At 45.6% G+C, this 5,506-nt stretch overlaps 1 pseudogene; it reads left to right on the top strand.

Moving 5' to 3' along the window:
* The first annotated feature begins 845 nt into the window (after window positions 1-845).
* Window positions 846-4,964, top strand: LOC123049515 (NAC domain-containing protein 82-like; annotated as a pseudogene).
* The last annotated feature ends 542 nt before the right edge of the window (window positions 4,965-5,506 follow it).

The raw sequence follows: 5,506 nt of genomic DNA, 5'->3' as shown, positions 1-5,506 counted from the left end.
CCCCCCGCGCCGCGCACGCAGTTTTCGCAACTTGTTTTTGGAATGAAGTAGTATGGATGGACCACTTTGAGGGAATTGGACAAAGTCTTGTTTTCATTCCATCGTATAACTCACTTCCCTTGCATACCAAGAGATAGATAATCCTCTCTTGTCATGAAAACACTCCCTTGTAGTGCAAAGTATTACTATTTTTTAGCCTGTCAAAAAAAGTATACTGCTATTTTTTAGGGTTTATTAGGAAAAAAAGTACTGACCGCAAAAGGCTTCTCAGAGAGTTCCCTCTCGTTGAAAAGGATCTAACAACAAGCAAGACACCCATGGCAAACCGAGTCCACGTCCGAGCACAGTTTCCCGCGGAGCGACAGAACCCAGAGCTCCCAAGTTCTACCGAGCCTAAGAGCAGGGGGGTTTTGCTTGTTGCAGTGGGCAAAACATTTCGCACAGGCGCCGGTGGTCCCGGTCCGCGTCTTCTCAGCCGTCGCCTATTTAGTGCCGCGCGCTTCGCAGGCTCGGACACTCCCCCCTGCCTGCTCCTCCTCGCACACTCCTCTCTTCTCGGTTCTCGCTCCCCGTTCCGCTCTCAAGTTTCTCACCGCCATCCCCAAGCCTCCCGTCGCGGCGCGGCCGTGCGCCCGCCATGGCATCGGCAGGGTAAGTACGCCGCGTCGGGCCTCTGTTTCTGGTCTCCAACTCTCGGCTCGTCCTCTCTGTCCTTTTTTTTTTCTGCTGCTCTGGATCTTGTTTGTTTTATCTTCTCACGCACGCGGTCTGGGGGTATTATCTGTGTCTTGAGTGGGCTGGGTTTCGGTTTCATCCGGAGGGGCGTCGCGGTTGATCAGCGAGTGATGGATTCCGGTGCGTGCTTTTGGAGGAGGCCGGATGCTGATTGCCTTAGCTTGAGCGCGTGGCAGAGGAGATGTCAGTCTGAGGGAGCGACGAGTGCGAGATCGTCGGAGAGCAGAGCAGCCCAGTGTGACGCCGCCGACATGATTCTGGCCAGGTTTCCCTCGTCGTTGCAGTGGCGGTGCGGTTTTTTCTTTTTGGGACTGCGATGGCGGAGGAGGGGCCTTCCTCTCGAAGGAAGCACTGAAGTTCTCGGGGGAAAAAAAGAGACGGAAGCAGAGAAGGGTAGCGCCTCCGCGCCGCCGTCGTGAATCCGGCCCTGTTATGCTCGTCGCTGCAGCGGCGGCGGTGTAGGGGTTTCACGATCGATCTGCTTGAGGTGGGGTGGAGGAGGAAGCAGACAAGGGTTCTGTTCCGTCCCGCTCCATTCTGTTTAGTGGAGACTGATCTGGTCGCAGCTGTCTGTCACGAAGATTGCAGATTTGTGCTGTTGGATCGTCGACGTTTCTTTGTGCCATCTTGAATATGTTCGCTGTTGGCCCCTCTACCTCCTTTTACCAGTGAAAACTTATTCACAACTCTTCTGCTTAGCGTCGCTGTTTAATGTTTGCTGATTGAGGATTTAACTTGTTCAAGTTTCTGGTTGCTGCAGGTTTAACGGGAGCGTCATAGATCCCACTGCTTCTCGCTGCAAACAGTTGGCGGCATTCAGGTTTCTGTTTGCAGATTCAGGATTAACTTATTCGATATGTTGTCACCGAGTGCTTGTTGTTTAAATCATTGGCTATGCAGATCAATGGGCTTGCTCTGCATCAGTCTCTTATTTCTTCTGAAGCAGAGGATGAAACATAGATCGATCTATATTGGCTCTAGCTAAATACCTTTAAAATAGCAATGCAAGGCAAAAGATCCGCAAACAAGTGTTGATCTATCAAATTTATCATAATTAATACACAATTAATTATCTTCATTCCTACTATTTTTTTCCGAGTTAGTGAACATGACTATCCTTGATTAGTTGGCTTTAAATATGTTTATGGCAGTTAATATCCTATGACTGAACGTAGAATTGAGATAGATGTCTGTCTGTGTAAACATTCTTCCAAATATTTCCATTTAGCTTAGTTGCTACATTTATCATGTTTTGTTAGTTAATTTGTTATCTGGTAGGCATCAAAAGATAATTACTAATATAGATTTATCTCGCAGTTTCATCAGGTCATTGGTCACGACAATTGTTGCGGTGATAAGAAACCCAACTCACCCCCCACCTAGCCAGTTTGAGTGCCCAAACTGCAAATACTGCATTGATAACAGTGATGTAAGTACCATTAACTATTCGACTATTGCATTTACTTTTATGCTAGGTTCTCTTCTAGTTTCCAACCATTAAAATAAGGTCATTCTACCATTCGAGTGAATCCTCACAACCTGTTAGAATAATCACATGAGTCACGACAACAAGATTTGTTAATGAGGTTCACCAAACATCGGCTAATCCCCAGGGCATTACTACGGACACTCCTCCCCGTTGATACCACAACAATACTGCACCCCGGACGCCCGGGGGCCGACACATGCTAGCGACTCTCCCTGCGTGCATGTGCTATTATGTTGGCACAAATTACATTATGTGTCTAGCCCATATTATATAGGAGGCATAGGATACAAGTGTCATATTAGGACACGACTCCATACCATGTCAACATACACACAGTACGACTCAAAGTCCAAATATAACCTACATTGTACATAATATTCGGCACAACCCCAACGTCACCTTTTTTCCATTGTATACCCCTCCTCCCTCCCGATTTCCGATTCCATTTATTACTAACACACACCATCGCAACAAGAATACACGACCCTTTGTTCCTAAATAGTGGTATCGTAGCTTTTTCTTTGTGTCTTGGTTGAAACTGTAAAAAATCGTGATTTTGGGGAATCTTGTGGTTGCACTTCATGCTTTGTATTGCAGGTTTTATCATTGTGGCCAGGACTCCCTGCAGGTGTTAAATTTGATCCAACTGATCTCGAATTGCTTGAACATTTAGAAGGAAAGGTTGGCAGGGCACCGTCCCATGACCTAATAGATGGTTTTATTCCAACCATAGAGGAGGCCGAAGGAATCTGCTATACACATCCGGAAAATCTCCCTGGTACATGATTCTTATTTTAGACTTGTTATTATCAGGGCCTTCTGAATTAAATAGCTAGCTCAGACTATTCAGAGTAATTATTCGTTAGTTAACTCATATACCCTTGCAGGTACCAAGATGGATGGGAGAAACAATCATTTCTTCCACAAAATATCAAATGCGTACGATGTTGGCCAGCGCAAGCGTCGCAAGATTAGCAACAGTGACCACACTATTTGTGATGAGCATTTTAGATGGCACAAAACTGGAAAATCCAAACATATCTTTGATAATAATGGTGTCATAAAAGGGTGGAAGAAAATATTGGTTCTTTCCATGCGTTCTAGGAAAGGCCAAAAAACTAATTGGACGATGCATCAGTATCACCTTGGGGTAGATCAAGATGAAAACCATGGGGAGCTTGTTGTTTCCAAAGTCTTTTATCAGTCAAAGAAAGCTGGCAGCCTATAATGTGCCCTGTTAATGAAGAGTCTGATTCATTTGCTGGGGAAATCGATCCTACAACCCCAATGGCATACCCTCCGCAGCCTCGTCCCCCAAACAGTGGCTCATCTAGAACCGAGCAGAATCAGGTAAATCTTCATTGACCAATGAAACTGTCATCAACTTTGTGAAGGCTTTTGTCTAACTTTATGCACCATGTTATAAAATACTTTGGCTTGTAGAATTATAGAGTATGGATCTACAAATACTGATCCGTGGATGAATTATTGGGAGCCCCTGAAACAATGCCTTGCAATACTAGGATCCCACCATTTGAACAGTTTATTCTCAACTGTAGGTCATGTAGTACAGATGCTATATAGTGTACAAACTCCATGTAGAGGCCAGGGGGTTATCCTCCTTTTCAAAAAAAAATACTGTAGAAAAATAACAATATACTCCTACTACACATGAAAATTTTCTCTCCTTGCAAGAGTGCATCCAACAGTCTCACAAAAACATCAGAAGCTTTTAATTCCTTATAAAGATCCATGCTTAGGAACTTAGAGTAGTAGAGTATAATCAAGCCTTCTAATTCTTTCACTGCCTGATTACGAAAATAAACCTTTGAGCTTATGCGCCAAGCTTTTCATGAACCCAAATCTCATCTTGAATAGGACATGCATTCATGAACCCCCTATGCCTTTTTTTCCTGAAATATATAGTATTGTGTTGTCACCTTGTAAACTGTTATAACTCCTTCATTTAACTGCCATTAATGTTACCGCCCGCGATTGTTGCAGGAGGAGTACGCAATGCTGTCTGGCCCGGATGAATGCCCATCACGCGGCGCAACCCCGGACGCCACGTACCCTAGGATGCAGCCTCTGCCTCTTGACACGGACGCTCTCCAGGGGTTGCCCGATCCCGGAACGCCTCCGAGTTTCTCCCTTATGGCTTCTTGGTTCACCGGAAGCTCGTCGCATGCCATGGAGGTCGCACCGCTATCTGGCCTGGATGAACGCCTGTCACGCGGCCCAACCTCGGACGCCGCCTACCCTGAGGCTGAGGGGCAGCCTCTGCCTCTTGACGTGGAGACGCTCCAGGGGAACCCCTACCTCGGAACGCCTCCGGATATCTCCCTTCCGGTTGTAAGTGCACCGACTGCTCGTTTCATTTCTCAGTGCATATATATTTCTCATGGCTCATCTCCTTGTCTCGTGTGTGTTTACGGCAGGACATGCAGTTGGGGTCGCAGGACATCTTCTGGGTGGATAGCGTATTTACAAGGGAGGAGGGGTTTTGAAGCAGCGACAGTGTGTTTTTCTCGTGATGTTGTTTGTTGTATATCTGTGTGCATGAATGATGGATCGCCGAGAAATTTTGCGTATGATCCTGGAGCTTCCCGATGAGTGTACCTCGGCTATGTTTACTGTTTGTAGTAGTAGCAGATTTTTTTTTCTCAAATGTAGGAGGGTCGCTCCCAATTGCATAGCCATGAAACTCATAAACAACTATTTGTCCTCAATAGTGTTTGAAACTTATTAGTACAAAATAAACTTACATCTGATGTACAAGTCTTATAGATGATGTCTTTTTAGAGTATCTTCAACGGCAGCCCTATTTTAGGGCCTATGGTTTTGAACAAAAAGAAAACACCCACCAACGGCTGCCCTTGTAGCATATTTTCCAAAAAGAAATTTGGGCAGGGTAGGTTGTGTATTTTTTGTACTCCGATGACAATGTGCTTAGCTACGTACGTATGTTGCATTAGCATTGTGGGAAACGTCGTGCCCTAGCTCTAGGTGAAGCCTGCGTGTTATATAGCTAGGGGCGCGACTCCCTGGATAGCGTACAAGTAGTTGAGATTACAATCTTGGGAGAGAGGGAAGAGATATCTAGTTACACAAGATAACAGAGAATATAAACTACCTATCTCTATCCCTATCTCTAGTCTTCTGGTACAAGGAAAGGAGGCCGGCTAGGCCGGGTGACACGATGCAATGTGTGTCGTTTGACACCCTCCCTTAATCACAACTTGGTCAAGTTGAGATTACGCTTGAATTCCTCAAGACTTCTTG

The sequence above is a fragment of the Triticum aestivum genome, chromosome 2D (assembly GCF_018294505.1).
Source record: "Triticum aestivum cultivar Chinese Spring chromosome 2D, IWGSC CS RefSeq v2.1, whole genome shotgun sequence".
Taxonomy (NCBI): domain Eukaryota; kingdom Viridiplantae; phylum Streptophyta; class Magnoliopsida; order Poales; family Poaceae; genus Triticum; species Triticum aestivum.
The sequence above is the reverse complement of the archived record's forward strand: the minus strand, read 5'-3'. Positions and strand labels throughout refer to the sequence as shown.